Here is a 19,769-nt window from a genome sequence, read left to right as displayed (position 1 = left end):
CAGGTGATGGGATAGACAATTGACTGCAACAGCAATGACAAAGACAGCATTTTCTTGGTCCAAGAGAGAATAACTTAAATTGCCTTGTTTTAAACTTCCGAAATGTAAATATATGTACTTCAAACAGGGTATTACAAAGGTAAATGTTTTCCTTCAGCACAGAGGGGTAGGCTATACTTCAGCAAAATAGATGGAAAATGAGACTTTCAGCAGCTTGTCCTCTTTTCTCTTTTAAACTTTGCCTGTTTGCTTGATTGTTTTTTTGACTTTTCAGTGCTCATTTATAGGGCAAAGTCTTTTTGATGTTGGGCTGTTAGATTAAATAAAACAATAACTTCCCTATATGCTAATATCTACATCCTGAGTCAACAAGGATGACTTTTGTCAGGAAGACAGGTAATTAAATTACTCATTCCCCAACTAAACAGAGTCTTTGATGATGTGAGGCTGCTCCATAGCTTTTGAAACAAGTAGTGCATTTTCTCATACTACGTTGTCGCTGTCTTTAATGAATTCTCATTCTGAAGTGACTTTCTGATGTAGCTAATTTAGTTTACTACTCAGTATGGATTTATGAAGGACTGTTTATTGAAGACAGGAAAGTTTCTCATAATAGAGCGACTCAGCATTAGGTTTTTTTTTTTTAATTTTGGGTGCTTTAATGTTAATTGGGGATGACAGATTACAACAATAGAGATTGAAGTCTTCTGTTAAAAGAACAGTAACAAAGGACCAGCAATGTTCTTGACCAGACCAGAGCTGGAAGATAGCTGGGGATAAAATGCTAGTCTTAGACTCCAACCTAATTTACTCCAGCAAACCTGATAGAGAGGTTGATGAAATTTTCTATTTCCGAAGTATTCTTTTAATGTGAATATAGGAATATAATTGAATGATTGATTTTTTAAAATGCCAAATATTGATGATATGTCTTGAGAAGTGATACATCAAAAAGAGTACGCAATGTATTACATCACAGTAAAGAAGATTATCCTGGGAGGTATTGAAAAACACATGAAGGACAATATAGTCATTGGTCACAGCCAGTACAGCTTCATGCAGGGAAAGTTCTACTTGTCAAACTTGATTTCCTTCTATGACAAGGTAACCCACCTCGTTGATCAAGGGAAGCCAGTTGATGCAATCTTTTGGGATTTCAGTAAAGCTTTTGATACTGTCTCTCACAGTATCCTTTTGGCCAAAAGTCCAGCAACAGCTGGATAAACACATAATGTGGTGGATGAGCAGCTGGCTCATGGGTTGAGCACAGAGGGTAATAGCAAATGGGGTGACATCAGACTGGCGACCTGTCACTAGTGGGGTAGTGCAGGGCTCCATCTTAGCCCTGTGCTCTTCAAAATCTTCATAAACAAGATGGACGGGTTCAAAACTTGAAGCTATACTAAATAAGTTTGCCTATGAGGCAAACAGCTTTGAGGAGCTGTTGGCTTCCTCAAAGACAGATATGCCTTGCAGAGAGACCTTGACCAATTAGAGGAATGGGCAATCCCCAACAGTATGAAGTTGAACAAAGATTAGTACCAGATTCTACACCTGAGATGGGACAACCCTGGTTGTGTATATAGATTAGGGAATGAGAGGCTGGAGAACAGCATCATGGAAAGCTGTTGAAGAGTGTCCAAAAGAAGACTGAGAAGATGTGGAAGGGCCTAGAAGGTAAGCCATATGAGAAGAATCTGAGATCACTTGGCTTAGTTAGCCTGGAGAAGAGGAGACTGAGGGGAGACCTCATTACAGTCTACAGCTTCCTCAAGAGGGGAAGAGGAGGGGCAGGTGCAGGTACTGATCTCTCTGGTAACCAGTGACTAAACCCAAGGGAATGGCATTAAGCTGCGTCAGGGTAAGCTTTGATTAAATACTAGGAAAAGGTTCTTCATCCAGGGGGTATTTTGAGCATTGGACAGGCTCATTGGGGAAGTGATCACAGCCCCAAACCTGAAAGTTCAAGAAGTGCTTGGACAATGCTCTCAGAATCCCATGATGTGATTCTTGGGGCTGTCCTGTGCAGGACACTGTGGGTCCCTTCCAATTCAGGATATTCTATGGTTCTGTGATAAATGTATAATAATCAGGTTGCTTCTTTATACACAAATAGATATGCCTCAAATGTAAGAAGGAAAAAAGGAGTTTAGCATCTGAAATTCTAGGCAGTGGTAGGTGTACTTCCAGAAAATCATACTAAACATGAGATTTTTATGTGTTGGTGTGTTGGGTTTATGTGGCAAGGTTTTGGTATTGGGGCAATTTGGGGTGGCTTTTGTGAGAAGACACCAGAAGTTGCCCCTGTGTTGGACAGAGCCAGTTTCAGCTGTTTCCAAGATGGACTTACCACTGGCCAAAGCTGAGCACATCAGTGACATAGGTAACGCCTATGTGATAACACATTTAAGAAGGTAAAAACCCACTGTACAATAGTAGCTGTGAGAAAAGAGTGAGCATATGTGAACCAACTTTGCAGATGCCAAGTCCACTGAAGAAGGGAAAGGGGAAGGTGCTCCAGGAGCTGGAAAAGACATTCTCCTGCAACCTGTGGTAAAGACCACAGTGACATATTTTGACCTGCTGCAGCTCATGGGGGTCCACAGCGAAAGAAATATCCACACTGTGGTTCCTGGAAGACCACATGCCAGAGCAGCAGAACGTGTTCTGAATGAAGCTGCAGCCCATGGGAAGCCCAGGCTGGAGCAGGATCCTGAGACGACCTATGGCCCATGGAGAGACAAGCCTATGCAGGAACAGGTTTTCTGGTAGGACCTGAAACACTGTGGAGGGACCCATGCATGAGCATTCCATTCCTGAAAGACTTTATCCCATGGAAAGGACTCATGCTGTACCAGTTCATGAAGAGCTGCAGCCTGTGGAAAGGACCCTCGCTGAAGAAGGTCATGAATACCTGTATCCCATGGGAGGATCCCCAGGCTGGAGCAGGGAAAAAGTATGAGGAGGAAGGAGTGGAAGAGAAAAGATGTAATGAGCTGACCACAATGCTCATACCCATCCACCTGTACTCCTCCGGTGGAAGAGAAGATAACAGAAGAGTCGGGAGTGAAGATGAGCCTGGAAAGAAGGGTGGGGTGATGGTAAGGTGTTTTTAAATTTGTTCTTATTATTCGATTTTGATTAATTGCCAATAAATCAAATTAATATTCCCCAAGTCAAGTCTGTTTTGTCCATGTTGGTAATTTCTAAATTGCCCTTGTCCTTAACTTAACCAATCAGCTTTTTGTTGTATTTTTTCTCACTTGTCTTGTAGATGAAGGAGGTGCTTGGTGGGAACTTGGTCACCAGCCAAGGTCAACCCACAAAAACAAAGGGTCACAATAACAAATTAGACCATAAAAACAAACCTAACAAAAGGCACCCTAGGTAACAGATGCAGAGTTTCCTAAAAATATTTTATCAAAATATATAATTGAAAAAATAAATTATTATATTTGGACTGTTAACTAGACCTGCACATTACAATTTTTTTAGTTATGATTTTAATGAAACCCTTTTTAAAGGCAAAGCAATTTTCTGCTCTATATTATTTGCAGATATTCAAAATCTCACTTGCCCATGTCAGTGGTTTTGAGATACGATGTATTCAGCAGAAGGTACCATAAGATTGATGACCAAGGCAAGCAGAAAAAAAGCAGCTAAGAAATGAATGAGCTGATTTCAATCAGCTGAGCTTCTCCAGAATATTTTGTTAATTCATGTAAATAACAACAGCCCTGTCAAAATTGATCATTAGGGGAAACTTGGACCACTTTTGTGTTAGGAAATTCAGCATTCACAGCAATAGACTGTACTTATCCTGAGGAACTAACTGTGTAACCAAAGAAAATTGTTTTAGGTGCAAAAGCTGTTCAACAGACAGGTAAGGAAAAAGCAATATCAAGTTCCAAAATTTACTTTGCAATTAAAAAAGAAAGGAAAAAAAGAAATAAAACCAAAAGTAAATAAATTAATAGGTAAGAAAAAAGTGGGCAAGGAGTGGGTATAGAAAGAATCTAAGATTAAAAGATTGTGTAAAGTGTAAGAAAAAGGGCTGAAAACAATATCAAGTCAGACTAGGACAAAGAAAGTCCAAAGGAGTGGGACTTTCCTCTTTTTCTAGCTTTGCACCCAGTACTGAATGTTAAGTCTCTTGCTAGCTTTTATTTGGTAAAAGTTTCCCTAATTGGAGGAAAGAAATTTTCTGCCTTCTGGCTCCCCTTCCTTTGCTTTCAGCATTCCCAGTTACACAATTCTGTTTCCATACAAACATTGAGATAGAATACTTCTTGAAGGCCTTTATTTTATTTTCTGTTTTTACAGAGGTAGAGTGTCAGATCAAGCATTTGCAGACTTAGTAGGTTTTCTATGTATCATTAATCTGTAGTTTGAAATACGCTGCATTTTGAATGACCAAGTAAATCAATAGTGACAGTATTTTATCATTTACCAATAAAACAACACCATTCTAACTGCTGAGTTCTTAATATGGAAGATGCAGGTGGTCCTACTGGGAAGCTTCAAAAAGAGATCAAAACTTAGTCATCATGAGTATTCTTACACAAACATGCCTTACATTCCTGAACTTATCCTGTCTCACTTTTAAACTAGTTAGATTTGTTCTTTAAGACCTTCCAGAACCTCACTCTTTCTTCTAATCTCCAGCCTCAATTTTCCCATTTATACCCATTTGTTCTTGTGTCAACCTTGTCTTTTAGTTTAAATAGCTTTCTCCTTCTTTGGCATTTATCTACCTCTGAAGTATTTATAGAGAGTAATGATATACCCTATCAGACCCCATTAAGTTATTTTAGTCTACTCTTACAAGATAAGCTGTTTTCTTCCCCCCCGATCATCTTAGCAGTCCTTCTCTGCAACTATTGCAGTTTAATTAATCTTTCTTAAACACAGGCTATGAGAACAGTGTATGCACTATTTCAGAGGAAGTCTTACCAGTGCCTTGTCTAATTGCACTAACAACACATCCTTATCTCTAAAAATAATACTTCCCTTTATACATTTCAGGATTTCATTTGCTTTATCATGATTACTTGATATCTTTTATACCCATATTCTGGCTGATTAACCTGCACAAAAATTCCCAAAAATTACAAATCTATTTATTTGTTCTCCATACTTCCATGTCTCTTTTAGATATAACAAAATCAGACCTAACTATAGAGCAATCAAATGTAAAGACTTTTATAGAGAAAAATATGTCCATATTACATAGTTCAATGCTCTGTGTCTACCCCTCTATCTGTTGCAGTTTTATGAAAATTTTTTTTCTAACTTCACTTTCCACATGATGGAACTTCTCTCAAGGATGGTAAAACCAGAAAGGTTCAATGCCTTACTTATATTGTTTTGTTGGAAATGTTTGCATATGACATTTAGGTTATAGTTTAACAAATTATCCAAATATGTACTCAGTATAAAAGAATCTTATTTATCTTGTGGCCTCATTTGTCCCTGAAACAGAGGGCTGAACTAACAAATTACTTTCATGTCCACATTACACATAGCAGTATCGTACAACAAAAGGTCAACAAAATAGCCAAGAAATTATATTATTTCAGTCCTGACTTACAAATTAATAAGAAAGGAATAATTTTTAAGTGCTTCTTTAGGGTAATTTCTGTAATGGGGTCTCTAGCAGGCAGCACACCAGCTGTACTATTCAACTTCTCCTACAGTCAGTGCTTGATTAAACTTTGTACATACCAAGAGATCTTACCACATAAATCTGCATTTCTGAGAAGTACTGTTGACACAAGACATTATTTTCAATTACACTGAGGCTCAATTACTAGCTATCATCACAGATATGAAATTAATCCCTGTCAGAAGTGTTTGTGATGTCAGAAGTGCATGAGCTGACTGTTGTCTCATTCTTACAATTAAAACTACCACAAGAAAATTGGCTTCCTATGTCTTGATCCCATGGATACCAAGAACTTTACGTTTTTCTTCATAGACATTAAATAGTTGAAATTCATTCTTTCTTCAATTAAATCTGTCAACAGAATGGATTAATAAATTTGAATATTTGCAATTCACACAAACAAGTACAGGACTATTTTATTTAATATCACTAGAACTTGGACTGAGAGCTGATAATGGGAGGGAAGTTGGTACTGCAGTTTTAGGACTGCAATAGCGCTTTGTAAAATCCTCGAGTTGCTTTGTATTTAAGTTGTTGGCTTTCTTGTGCCTGATGACTTGTCTAACAACCTTCGATGTACTCAAGTATTACAGATGAAATTTGGGCAATTTTTATAATAGAACTATTAAATGAATGGTTACTAATAGCAGCACAGAGATATGTTTATACTTTAAGAGATGAAAAGAGGACAAGTAGAAAGAAATTTAGCTAAACCAATTTAAGACATTCCAACTGGAGACAGCAGTAGAAATACTTCCAATTAAACAGACTACAGAGATAGTTTTACAATTGGTATTATGAGATTTTCAGCCAAATTGAAATACACACTTTTATGTGTTTTGCTGAAAAAAATTTCCACAGAGGAGGAAAGCGAAGAGGTGTATTTAATCTGGAGACGCAAAAAGCGTAGGAAGGTTTGGCAATAGCTCTGAATACAGGTTTGGCAAATGACTCTAAATATATTAAAAACAAAGAGGAAAGTGCTCTCTTTGTTCACTGGGGAGAGAACACGTGATAAAAGGCTTAAAGAACAGCTAGAGACACTTGATTTTCCACAAGGAAAGCTTTGTGACAGAAAGGACAGAGAAGCAGGAGACTAACTCAACTTGGAGTCTCTATCTCAGGATATTTTTAAGAAGAACTGAGACGTAATTTCAGTGATGACTGAGTTGCCTTTCTTCTAGCCTTGAGAGAGAGGATAGACTAGAACTTCTGAGGTTCTATAGTCTTCTACAACTCTGTAGGAGACCACAGAACTGTATAGGAGACCACAGAACTGTTAGTGCAATCATTGCCTTCTCTTGTTTGTTCACAGTAAAGTGTTTGCTTAAGTTTCTGCAAGACAAGGGCATTTATAAACTGCAAATTGCAAAATTCTTTCAAAATCATTGTATGTACTTGCATTTTTTTCCTGCTTTGGAGGTAGTCACGGTGTTTGCTATGAGATCTAGACTGTATTTTATCTTCACTATGTGAATCCCATTACCTGACTCTATGCATGGGCAACTGAACTGAGCCTTCCACTGATACCAAGGTGTTTGACTACAGCCTCCATAGTGACATGAAAAGCAAGACGTCATATAAAACTGACTGATTAATAAAGAGAAATCACCTATAGAAAATAGAATAACTTTCCCCCTCAAAAAGAGAAGAGGGTATCAGTTCACTGCAGCTAAGAGGACCATTTTTGCACATACATCCTGAGAAAAAAATGTTATGTGATTCTGGGGTAGAAATCAGCTGGACTAATACTAGAAGTGCCACACGTGCGCAGGTTATCTGTCATTTCTAATTCGGAATTGAATCTGTGAGGAACACTGACTGTATTAGTTACAGAATAAAGGTCTTCCTTATTTCTTTTCTCTTTTATCTGTCCTTTTATGTAAAGAAAATATAGATTTTCTGAAAGGGAAAAAAGATTGAAGAAACACACATTGGAGGACAAAGTGGAAACAGCTGAGACTAAATATGTCTAAATATGTCTGCATTCCTAAGGAGACAACAGCTGAACTCTTTTTTATCCAATTCAAAAAAGGAACCTAGTTTTTTACATTGAGAAAGCTCAACTGAAGCTAAGTGTAACATGGGAAGCTGTTAATTGAACCAATTATTTTGTGCAATTCTATGTATGTGTTCCTAGATAAAACTAAAGGGCCAAAATTAAGGTATTGCACTGACTATTTTCATGTCTTTTGTTTAAACTACTTGGGACGGAATAAAGAAGTTTGTTTACATATGTAGTCTTCCTAATAGTCTTTATTTCAGAATAGGATTAAACAAAATAAAACAGTACTCAGTGCATCTTTTCTTTGGTGTGCATAATGCCATACATTCTGAGTCACAGAACCCTAGAGATGATCAGGTGGGTGCCTGAGACCAATTATTGCCATGCATTTTGAGCATCTGGTGTTGACTAAATGCTTGTATCAGAGTAGAAGGAATATGAATATATATCTCAAAATATTGTGTTAAGTAAAATGTCTCTTACTTGAAAAGAAGCATTCAGGGAGACTAGAAAGGAGTTATGATGATAACAAGTGCTTTTCTTAATAGGGTTTTTTTTCCTGCTTCAAGCCTTATACATTGCAATACCACTAATGTGCATTTCATTTTACCTACATCCATTAAAATTTTCCCCTATATATTCAACACATAAATATGAGTTTTCAAATAAGTGATCTATAACAATATGTTTATTTTAGCTTTTTCAGATGAGTAAAGAACAGCTACTAGTATATTCTCTTAATGAAATAAGGTTAGTTGAAGCCTTAGGCTAAAAATGGAATGAAACCTGCAAGATAATACCAAGCAAAAAAAAAAAAGTAGGGTTTTGTCTATGCTCTGCCTAGAGGAGCCAGTAACAACCAAATTCCAAACCATTAGTAAATACTGATATGTTTTAGGGAGACCACTCTAACTTTAAACAGGGAGACACAACTGTACACTTTCTGTTACTGTGAGAAAACTCCCTTCAAAGCACTCATCAGGTAGCAGGCTTGCATGTGGCCAGATGGATAGGGAATCTCTGTCAAGAGTAATATAATCCTGCTATTTGCTGAATAGCAGCCAATAATAATTCACTGCCTTTATGTAGAAAAGAGGTTTAGTTTACTTCTAATTTCTGATTAATGATCTGTGAATGGATCTTTGGCCAGTGTGTGCTTTGAATCACATGCGGCCATGAGGGTATAACTCTTTGATCAACTTGCATATGGATCTCATTAGGAAATAGTGAAAGACTTTATTTACAAAATGCACAAGGGTATAAACTTCCCCCAAAACAAAAGAAATTCAAAAAATTGTTCTCTGACAGCAGAGACAAAAATTAGGAAGCAGACTACATGCTCAGCATGTAGCTGTTTAGCTTTCCTTTTACTCCGGCAAAATATTTGATAAGTGGTGAAAACTGGATCTTCAGGTACCTAGACATAGTCCATTGCCTAAAAAAAAATGTTCCATGCCTTGACATATGGATCATGTATGGATCATGTAACTGCCAAGAACAACTCCTGTCTGGCTTTGGTGCAAGAACACATGATGGCAGGGACAGAGATCTTGTTGAAGAACACCAGAAAGAGGAAAAGGCAGTATAGTTGGTAGCAAAATTGCACTTCAGATAACACTGTCCATAGTAATTGTATCGACCTTTAGGAGAGACAAAAAAAAATTGCTAATAGAAATAAAATTTTTAAATTTGTCTTAGTATTTATAGTGGCTTTATATGAAATATGAGTGGAAGTTCTGACTACTCTGTTTTTGCTAAAGAATTTTCAGCAGATTTTGAAGTACTTGTGAAGGAAAGAGTAATGGATTCTTCAAATCATAGCAAAGTCCTACAGAAAAAGAACTAATTATAAGGTCTATCCTTTTCATAGAAATTATAGCCAGAATTGAAAGTAGAAACTGTTGTGCTTAATTCAACTATATAATGTGCTTTTTTATAAAAGAAAACATCAATTGTAAATAAAGAACAAAATCTATTAATACATATAATAATTTCCATATTTCAAGACATACTGTTTTATTATTTTGTCATTTGCATGCATCTTTTTATGGTATTTATGGATGTTTTGGCAAAGCGTGATCATCTTGAATTAGTCATGCGCTCTGAAGTGCCAGCAGGAGACTCATCTTAGTGGTCTATATTTGCTGAGTGCTAATGAACATTTTGCTTTGGATTTCATAAGTCGGGTCACTTTATGCTGACAAATCAAAGTCACTGGTTACATTTGCAGATGCTGAATGAATTGTAGCTGTTGCAATTGCCAGTGGAAAAGAATCTGAGAGATGAAGAACTTGCACATGCAATTTAAATATTGAGATATAAATCCTGTATCCATGGCTCTTATTGAATGAGGTTGTCTCACATCTTGCAGAAGAAATGGAATACCTCTGGCAGCTCTCCAGTGTAGTGTTGGGTCACACAACAGAAATATCTACTCTTCATTTTGAGTGTGGATCCATGCCTTCATTCATACTCAGACTTGTTTCTTGCCTTTTGTTCAAGATCAGAGACAAGTTTGAAGAAACTTCCAGGGAATTCTGGGGGAGAAAAATTAAACCTCATATGTTTGTCAGTGTGGATCCAGCCTGTCTGCAGAGTGTATAGTCCAGCCAAAGCACAGCATATCCCATCTGTTTTGGTACAGATGTCAGGTGAGGACACATGATGTTCAAATGATTGGTAGATGGAAGATGTAGGTAGCTTGAAATTTGCCAATGTCCCTGCTTATAGGCAGCAGTATCTGAAGTGGAAGTGGAAACACCTTCCAGGCATTCAGATGTGAATGTATTCAGAGAAGTCAGGAAGCCCACTTGTTTGTTGTTTGGCACAATGTACACTCAATACAATTAACCAAAAATGAAGTAAGAATATCTTTTGTGTATCAAACTGCTGTCTATAAAAGGCTGGTTTAAATTTAGAAAGAGGACCCTTGGAACTAGATAATCAGAATTCTCTGTTACACCTCCCAGTTGATGTCATGAAACACTATGGACTTAGCCTTTGAACTGCTTCCTCTAAAGCTCCTCTAGAAGTTAAAAACCTCTAAGATATTTTAAAAATTGCTACTGAATTATAGTATTTGTACCAATGACAGAGGTTGTAAGAATCTTATGTCAGAAATTAATTATTTTAGTTCTTGGGATTTTTACTACTTTTGCTAGAATATGCTAGTCACACTTTGTTTGGAAAGAACAAGAGAAAGAGCAGATGGCAGGGTTATTTATTTCTACCATCATAGTTTCAGACAACAAGAATTTTTTTCAATCAATAAATTCTTAGTGTATACATCTGATGCATACATATATTTATGTGTATAATAAATCCTAGCAGTGTGCAAATGTGTGCACACCTGTATTTATGATTTATTCACAAGATGTTATTTCATCTATGATTTATTCCCAAAATATTACTTCAGAATGTCTACAAGTTGACAGTTTATTAATATTAATGTATTTCAATTGCTTTGGATTATCCTGTTTATTGAACAATGAGAAAAAAGGAGACAAGCAAAATGACTGTTGCTGTTTTAAATTAAAATCTCTGAAATGTCTTAAGGGAAATGTTTTGCATAGGGAAAAAACATAGATCTTCACTATTTCATGACAAGTAACAACCTTGTCACTTTAAACATGACAGTCCTGCCTAGGACCAAATAAAAATAGACTTAGCTGCACAAATAAAGAGGACTTCGTGGGTCATATAAAAAGTCTTTTCTTAATTACATAAAATTATTTTAAACACCATAATTGACACACGCAAGAAACTGCTTAAGCAAAGACAACAAAATTAGAAAAATTAGGAACCTCCTAATTTTTTTACAAATATGTACTGAAATTAGCCTTTTATTAGTTTATAAATTTATCCTACTTAAGAATGGAACCAGGTGAATTCATTGGTGAGGCCTCAAGTACTCTGTCCAGTTCTGGGCCCCTCATTTCAGGAAAGACATTGAGGGGCTGGAGCATGTCCAGAGAAGGGCAATGAAGCTGGTAAGTCATATGAGGAGCAACTGAGAGCACTGGATTTGCTTAGCCTGGAGAAAAGAAGGCTCAGGGGAGACCTTATGGCTCTCTACAACTACCTAAAAGGAGGTTGTAGCCATGTGGGGGTCGGTCTCCCAGGCAACTACTGACAGGACAGGAGGAAACGGCCTCAAGCTGTGCCAGGGGAGGTTTAGGTTGGACATCAGGAAGAATTTTTGTGTGAAAAAGGTTGTTAAACATTGGAATGGGCTGCCCAGGGAGGTGGCAGAGTCACCATTCCTAGAGGTGTTCAAGAAATGACTCGACATGGTACTTACTGGCATGGTCTAGTCAACAAGGTGGTGATCAACCAAAGTTTGGACTCCGTGATCTTTTGCAAGATGAATTTTTCTGTGATTCTGTAAATTATTATTTTTCTGTGTTGCGTATTTTCTATGTTATATATATATATAAATATGAAATAATTGGATTAAATGTATTAAATGTAGGCTTCAAGGAAATGAAGAGCTTACACAAGTAATGTTTTCTAACATGCCATGTATGCAGACATTTTCATGTAAATAATTTTAGATAACTGAATTCTTTTAAATGTATTATTTTGTCTGTGTAGTTTTGCTTTGCATGAGTAGTTAAAGCTGCTGAACCTTTAGGCCACAAGCTTTGAATTCCCATTTAACTTACCTTGAACTGTTGCTTAGTTCTGTAGAGGGAGGCCCTGAGGCCAATGCAAAATGGAAGATAATGAAGCCACTACTGCCAGTAGAAACTGAAACCCATCCAGATAAGCATCAGATAATGACCTGCCAAGAGATAGAGAAAGAATCCAGTCAGGAACAAGGACTCCAGAACAAAAATCAAGACTGGACCAACAGTACAAGGCACATGAAGAGCTTTGAGGATTGGAAATACAAATGTGAGGGTGTAAAGGCCCAGAGATTTCCTTCTTCTGAGATTCTGCTACAGGATACCTAGGATAGAGAAAATTCATTAAGACATTTAGGGCAATGAGGGGCTTTCTCAAAATAAGATGTTCAGGTTGACAGGCCTTTGAGCTTTTCGATAAATCAGAGATTCCTAGAATCATTTATGTTGGAAAGACCTCTAAGATCATAAAGTTCAACCATTATCCCAGCACTGCCAAGCCCACAATTAAACTATGTCTTTAAGCCACATCTACCTCCTGGTATGGTGAGTCAAGCACCACGTCTACTTCCAGGGATGGTGACTCCAGCACTTCTCTTGTAAGCCTGTACCAATGCTTGACAACGTTTTCCGGGAAGAAACTTTTCGTGATATTTAAACTAACCTTCCTTGGCACAACTTGAGGTCATTTCCTCTTGTTCTATTACTTGTTTGTTAGGAGAAGAGGCTGATCACCACCTCCGACAATCTGCTTTCATGTAGTTGTAGAGAGCAATAAATTCTCCCCTGAACATCCATTTCTCCAGGGTAAACAACCCCAGCTCCCTCAGCTGCTCCTCCAATGGCTTACTCTCAAGACCCTTCATCAGCTTCATTGCCCTTCTCTGGACACGCTCCAGCACTTCAATGTCTTGAAGTGAGGTGCCCAAAACTGAATACAGGATTCAAGGTGTGGCCTCACTGGTGTCAAGTGCAGGGGGACAATCACTGCCCTGCTGGCCACACTATTTCTGATACAGGTCAGGATGCCACTGGTCTTCTTGGCCACATGGCCACACAGTTGGTTCATGTTCAGCTGGCTGTTGACCAGCTCTCCCAGGTCCTTTTCCAACGGTCATCTTTCCAGCCACTCATCTTCAAGCCTGTAGCATTGTCTGGGGTTGCTGTGACTCAAATGCAGGCCCTGGCACTTCTCCTTGTTGATACTGAGATATTAAACAGAACTGACCACAGTGCTGAGCCCTGTGAACAGTCATTTGTGACTGTTCACCAGCTGGATGCAATTTTGTTCACTACTGTTTGTATAGCAAGGTTCTGGCAGCGGTGGAGGCTATAGGGGTGGCTTCTCTGAGAAGCTTCTAGAAGCCTCCCCCTCGTCTGACAGAGCCAATGCCAGCTGGCTCCAAGATAGAGCTGCTGCTGGCCAAGGCTAAGCCAATCAGAGATGGTGGTAGTGCTTCTGTGATGATAGATTTAAGAAGGAAAAAAAAAGTTATTGTGCAGATATAATTGCGGCCAGAGAAGACAGGGTGAGAATAGGTAAGAGGACCAACCCCGCATACACCAAGGTCAGTGAAGGAGGAGAAGGAGGAGGCACTCCAGGTGCCCGAACAGAGATTCTCCTTAATCCCATGGTGAAGATCGTGGTTAGATAGGCTGTGTTGATTTGAGATGTACTGCCATTGTGAAATGGTGAAGCTGTTCAAGATGCTCTTGTTAGTAATGGCTTTGTGACTTGCATGTAATTTCTAATTCATTTCCCAACTGTGTAATAGGTAGTTTTCTGTCTTTGTATAAAGGACAAAAAGAATAGAAATATAACTCATTGGATATTTCATAGTGAGTTCTGTGTTGTAATGCTTCAGAGAACAGGTACGTTTTGAAACACTAGAAGCAGTAGCAGATGCTCTGATCTGATTTGAATGTCGACATTTGTCTTTCAATCAGCAATATTTGGACTCATCCTTGTATCCAAGAGAAATTTCAAAGAATGCCTATGAAGGGTAAAGAAGTCACACACAAAATTCACAATAATAAAAAGCACAGAAAAGAAGGGAACACATTACATATGGGTTTTAATTTCACAATTTTCCCATACTTTTTTCCTCAGAGTAAATATTTACATTTGTTGTATTCCTTGTCCATAACAATATACAAATCAGATCAAAATATTTAATGGGAAAAATTGTTCCTCTTTTTCTGATTTGCAATTTTTAGCCATTCAGAAGGACAAGTATTGTTGCATAATAATTTAATTTATATCACAGCAAAACAGACATTTGTCTATTAGAAGAGTATTTTTTTTAAGTGTAAGATTCAATTTTCTTTTGTAGAAGAAGCCTGAATATAGGTAATTCACACATGTAATATTTGACTATCAGTCAATGATGTGACTTTCCAACAGAGTTCAGGTTTTCTGTTGTTGCACAGGATAGGGTCAAATTAGAATTAATGAAAAGTTGGGGGTTTTTTTTGCGCAGATATCCATTGTGGCAGATAACAGAACTATTCAGAGGAAGAAAGTTATTTATTAATAAAATTCATAATCAAAAAAACACCTTGCAAGTGATGTCATGGAAATCAGGATTAGAGATATTCTTAGGACAAAGGGCTGCTTATGACAGCAGCAGAGCTATGAATGAATGTTTACAGTATTTTGTCCACTCTAGTTTTAAATGCTTCATAGATGTTCTTTAAAGTCCCTTCCAACTCAAACCATTCCATAATTCTATGATTCTATATGTATTACCAAATTACACAGTAAAAAAGAATTAATAGAAAAATTTCCTGAAGACATTTCCATAGCTTTTCTGGAAATAGGAGTCATTGGCCAAATCAAGGGGAATCATTAGATTCACCTGAATTCGGTAAAGCCTGAATTCCCCCAGGATTGCAGCTATTGATCAACAGTACTTCCACAGCATCATCATCTTCTCTCTGTCTCCATAAAAAGTAGTCTAGGAATGGGCAAGAGGCTGGGAGGGGAAACAGCTGGGACAGCTATTCCCAGCTGACCAAAGAGATATTCAGTGCTCTATAACATCATGATAAGCAATAAAACGAACCAGAAGGGTGTTAGTGTCCTTTTTCCAGAGCAGCTGTTTCTTGGAGACTGGCCATGCACTGATCTGCTGACTGGGAGATGGTGAGTGCCTTTGCATCACTTCTTTGTTTGGTTGATCTGGTTTGGGGTTTTTGCCTATTTATTCTGCTGCTTTTTTCTTTTCTTTTTTTTTTTTTTTTTTTTACCTCTCTCTTTCTTTCACCTGTTAACTTGTCTTTATCTTGACCCATAAGCTTTTCTCACTTTTGTTCTTCTGATCTTTTCCCCTATCCTACTGATAGCAGTGGTGGCAGGAATGAGCAAGTGGCTGGGTGGTGCTTAATGGGTTAACCCACCACCCCCTTTTAGACACAGAGATATTTACCACATGTCTAAGAAATTATCTTGACAGGCATAATGAATAAGGAAAGAAGAGGAAGAAAACCCCAAACAACCTCAATTATTTAATTGGGAGCATTTTCTGATTATTTCAATCCAGACATCTTTCTAGATAATGATACAACCACTGCTGCATAACAGCAATGCGTGAGCTGAGGCCCACATCTCCACATTTGTTAAAAGACATGTGTGGACCATCTTTTAAAACCAGACTTATTAGCATACTTGAGACTCCACAAGATGATGATTCACTCATTCTTTACACTGTTTAGCTCTTGGGGAGCTGAAGGCTGTTTTAAAGACAAGTCAGCCAACACAGTTATTGGGAAGCCAGTAGATGGTCTTCCCATAGGAAAAAAAAGCAAACTTCAGAAAGATGTAAGGATACTGAGAAGAGAGAGGGACAAGCCCATGGCTTCTGTCTTTTTACCAGTAGAGTGTGCTGGGATCCTCATGATACAGCTTTTGTGGCTCCATCTATAACTTAGCACATGGCAAAGGATGAGGAGTTCTTTCGTGGCACTGTATGAAGTATTTCTGCCAAATATGAAGAAATGTGTATAGCTTGTTTTCAGGCCCCAGATGTTCCACTGACTTTAGGAGGAATACAGTGCCTAAATAGCCTTGAGTAGCTAAACATAAGATAGGTGAACTCTCCTGAAGGTATCCTATGTGATTTAGGCCAAGAAATGTGTAAAAACATTATCTTATTCTTTTCGTGGGGGGCCCCCTGGTGGTCTAGTGGTTAGGATGCGGCGCTTCCACCGCCGCGGCCCGGGTTCGTTTCCCGGTCAGAGAAGTCCCCCGGGCAGATGGAGCTCGTTAGCCCTGTAAGGCCATCCATCTAAGAGAAGGTCACTCTAAACAAACCTACGTCCTGAGGACCTCACTGCCACTGTCCAAAGCTTGCTCGGCCCCGGCAGATGAACCTTAGGATTAAAGGGTGGGCTCAGCTCAGCGCACACTGTGTCTCACCAAAAAAAAAATCCACTGCGCAGGCTCGAAGGGTAAAGACCTTTCCCAAATCTTCGTTCGCGAAGACTGGCCATACATTCTTTTCGTGAATCTTTCAGAAGGTAATTTTCTTGGCTACCCCTAAAACAGATGAACTTTTGGTGATATAAAAGCAGTAACAGCAGGGATGATTAATTTACTGTTGATGAGATTTATTACTTTTCCAGGCAGGGTGTTTGGTTTGACCAAACTGCGATACAACACAGCTTACTCCTTTTCTTTGCCTGTAACTGTTAGTCTTACTCAAGTCTTCTACAAACTTGATTTCTTGTAATAACCACAACTTTGCATTCTGGAACACTAGTTATTTTAAAGACCCTTTAGATGACGTTTTTTTTCTGTTCTGATAGAAAGAAACAGCAGATTAACTTTGACAGACAAGAAAGTAAATAATTAATATTTCAGAAGTATGACAGAAAAATGTGAATCTTTTGTTAGTTTATGGCTCCATTAAAGATCAAAATAATGTGACAGCAAAAGCAGTTTTGGTCTACAGACCAGAGTGACTATGGCATATATTCCATTGGGATGAGAACAGATTTATTTTTTATCATTCTTAGATCACTTACAGTAATTTTTTTAATCACTTTCAGATGAATCCTACTTTTATTTAATACCAAATACCAGATGCACATTTTTTGTGGATTAGTCTAAAGCAAGGTGAGCACAAACAGTCAAAGGTTCCTAATCCATGCACTAATTGAGCTGTGTTTCAAGGATGCCAAACAAACTGATTAAATGAGATGTACCTCTTAAGCAAACTGCATGCCCCCAGGAGTTTTACTTATGAAGTGGCTTTGCTGGATATTGAAGCTAAACACTAGGACAAGATTGTTAGTCATGCAGAACTGAAGTAAAAGGGTAATTTCTTATTAATTATTAGCTAAGGGCTGTTGAGAGTCATATTTTGTTTATACATGGACTCACTTTGTGAACAAATCAGATCACTCCCAGCACAAAAGCTGATCTTAAAAGAAGTAAAATATAATTTATTATAATCTATTTAATCTAATACAATCTATCAAAAGTAAAATATAATCTATTTCACTACACTACTGGTAATCTGTGGTAGTTGAGTTGTCCTGATCAGGATAAAATTGCTAAATTGTCCTGAATTGCAACTTTACAAAAATCAAATTAATTATACAACATATAACAAAGTGGAATTTTCCAACTGGTGAGGATAAAGTCTAAATGGACATTAGAAGGAAAATCTTAGCAGAAAATAGACTCTCAACAGCAAAGTGTTCAGAATTCAAAAAGTTTGCAACTATTTGTAGCTAGAGCTCCCACTCTGGATTTTTTCTGCATTGTTTAGACATTTATATTAGAAGCCTATACAGGATTAGACCCAGTGCTCTTCAACATCTTCATAAATGACTTGGACACAGGACTGGGAGGGATACGGAGCAAGTTTGCAGATGACACAAACCTGGGAGAAGCTATTGACTCCCTCAAAGGCAGGGAGGCCCTGCAGAGAGACCTGGAAAAATTAGAGGGCTGGACAATCACCAATCATATGAAGTTCAACAAGGAGAAGTGCCAGATTCTGCATCTGGGTGTATGTACAGACTGGGGAATGAGATGCTGGAAAGAAGTGCCATGGAAAGGGACCCGGAGGTCCTGGTCAATGGCAAGTTGAATATGAGTCAGCAGTGCCCTGGCAGCCAGGAGGGCCAACAGTGTCCTGGGGAGCATCAGGCAAAGCATCACCAGCTGGTCGAGGGAGGGGATTATCCCGCTCTGCTCTGCACTGGTGCAGCCTCACCTTAAATATTGTGTGCAGTTTTGGGAATCACAATGTAAGAAAGATATTAAGGTATTGAAGAGTGTCCAAAGGAGAGCAATGGAGATAGTAAAGGGCCTTGAGGGGAATACATATGAGGAGCTGCTGAGGTCACTTGTTCTGTTCAGCTTGGAGGAGACTGAGGGGAGACCTCATTGCAGTCTACAACTTCCTAAAGAGGGGAAGAGGAGGAGCAGGTAAAGATGTCTTCTCTCTGGTGACCTGGGACAGGACCTACGCAAATAGCCTGAAGTTGTGTCAGGGGAGGTTTAGGTTGAATATTAGAAAAAGGTTCTTCACCTAGAGTGTGGTTGGGTTCTGGAAGAGGCTCCCAGGAAATTGGTCACTTCACCAAGCCTGCCAGAGTTCAAGAAGTGTTTGGATGATACTCTCAGGCATGTGGTGTGACTCTTGGGGATAGTCCTGTGCAGGGCCAGGAGATGAATTCAATGATCCTTGTGGGTCCCTTCCAACTTGGCATATTCTGTGATTCTGTGATCTCTGATTTGAAATCATATGCCCTGGGACATGATTTGGGAAGACAGCTAATAACACGTTGTAACACAACAGTCTAAAAGGATGAATATTAACTGTGAAAAAATTCACAAAAAGACTAACCTTGGTGATTACATTTTGATTTTGGTTAAATTAAACAAATTAGTAGAATTAGTAATAATAAAAAAATCCTCATATTTCAGGCCTGAAAATATCTCTTTCCATTTTCTGAATGTCATTTAACTATTAACATCAAAGATCCTTCAATTTTGACATAAATGCTTTCTAGATCCATACAGTTCTGATTGTGTTCATACCCAGAATTATCTGAAATCCTAGGAGGGCAAACAGTTTGGCACTTAGCCCAGACCTAACAATACATACATCAGGCTATTCTTAACCTAAGAGAGGCTTTATTGAGGCTGAAGGGTATGAATAAAACTGTGCTTCTCCCTGAGAAAATGGGTTTAAGAAAAATTCAATTCTGATGTGTTTTACAGCTCAGCTGAAGGCTCATATAGAGGTGAACACTTAAAAGCTCTTTGGTGAAAGCTTTCTCTGAGGATATTGGAAACTGTGGTTAAGTTTCTGTTTTTGTCTGAATTCAGACATGCCTTCTAGATTAGATATTAATCATGGTGACATATATGTTTCTAAAATATTGCTATGTGTTCACCCCCTCTTTAAATGAGCTCTGTCTCAAGATAACATTATTCCAAAGTCAGTAATATGAAGAC

The 19,769-nt window shown here is 38.2% G+C and overlaps 1 non-coding gene across 1 annotated transcript; it reads left to right on the top strand.

The window, feature by feature from the left end:
* Nucleotides 1-16,464: 16,464 nt before the first annotated feature.
* On the top strand, nt 16,465-16,536 carry TRNAG-UCC. Its single transcript has one exon. It is a non-coding gene; the product is annotated as a tRNA-Gly (tRNA).
* Nucleotides 16,537-19,769: the final 3,233 nt, after the last annotated feature.

Source organism: Chiroxiphia lanceolata, chromosome 5, assembly GCF_009829145.1.
Source record: "Chiroxiphia lanceolata isolate bChiLan1 chromosome 5, bChiLan1.pri, whole genome shotgun sequence".
NCBI classification, from domain to species: domain Eukaryota; kingdom Metazoa; phylum Chordata; class Aves; order Passeriformes; family Pipridae; genus Chiroxiphia; species Chiroxiphia lanceolata.
The sequence above is the reverse complement of the archived record's forward strand: the minus strand, read 5'-3'. Positions and strand labels throughout refer to the sequence as shown.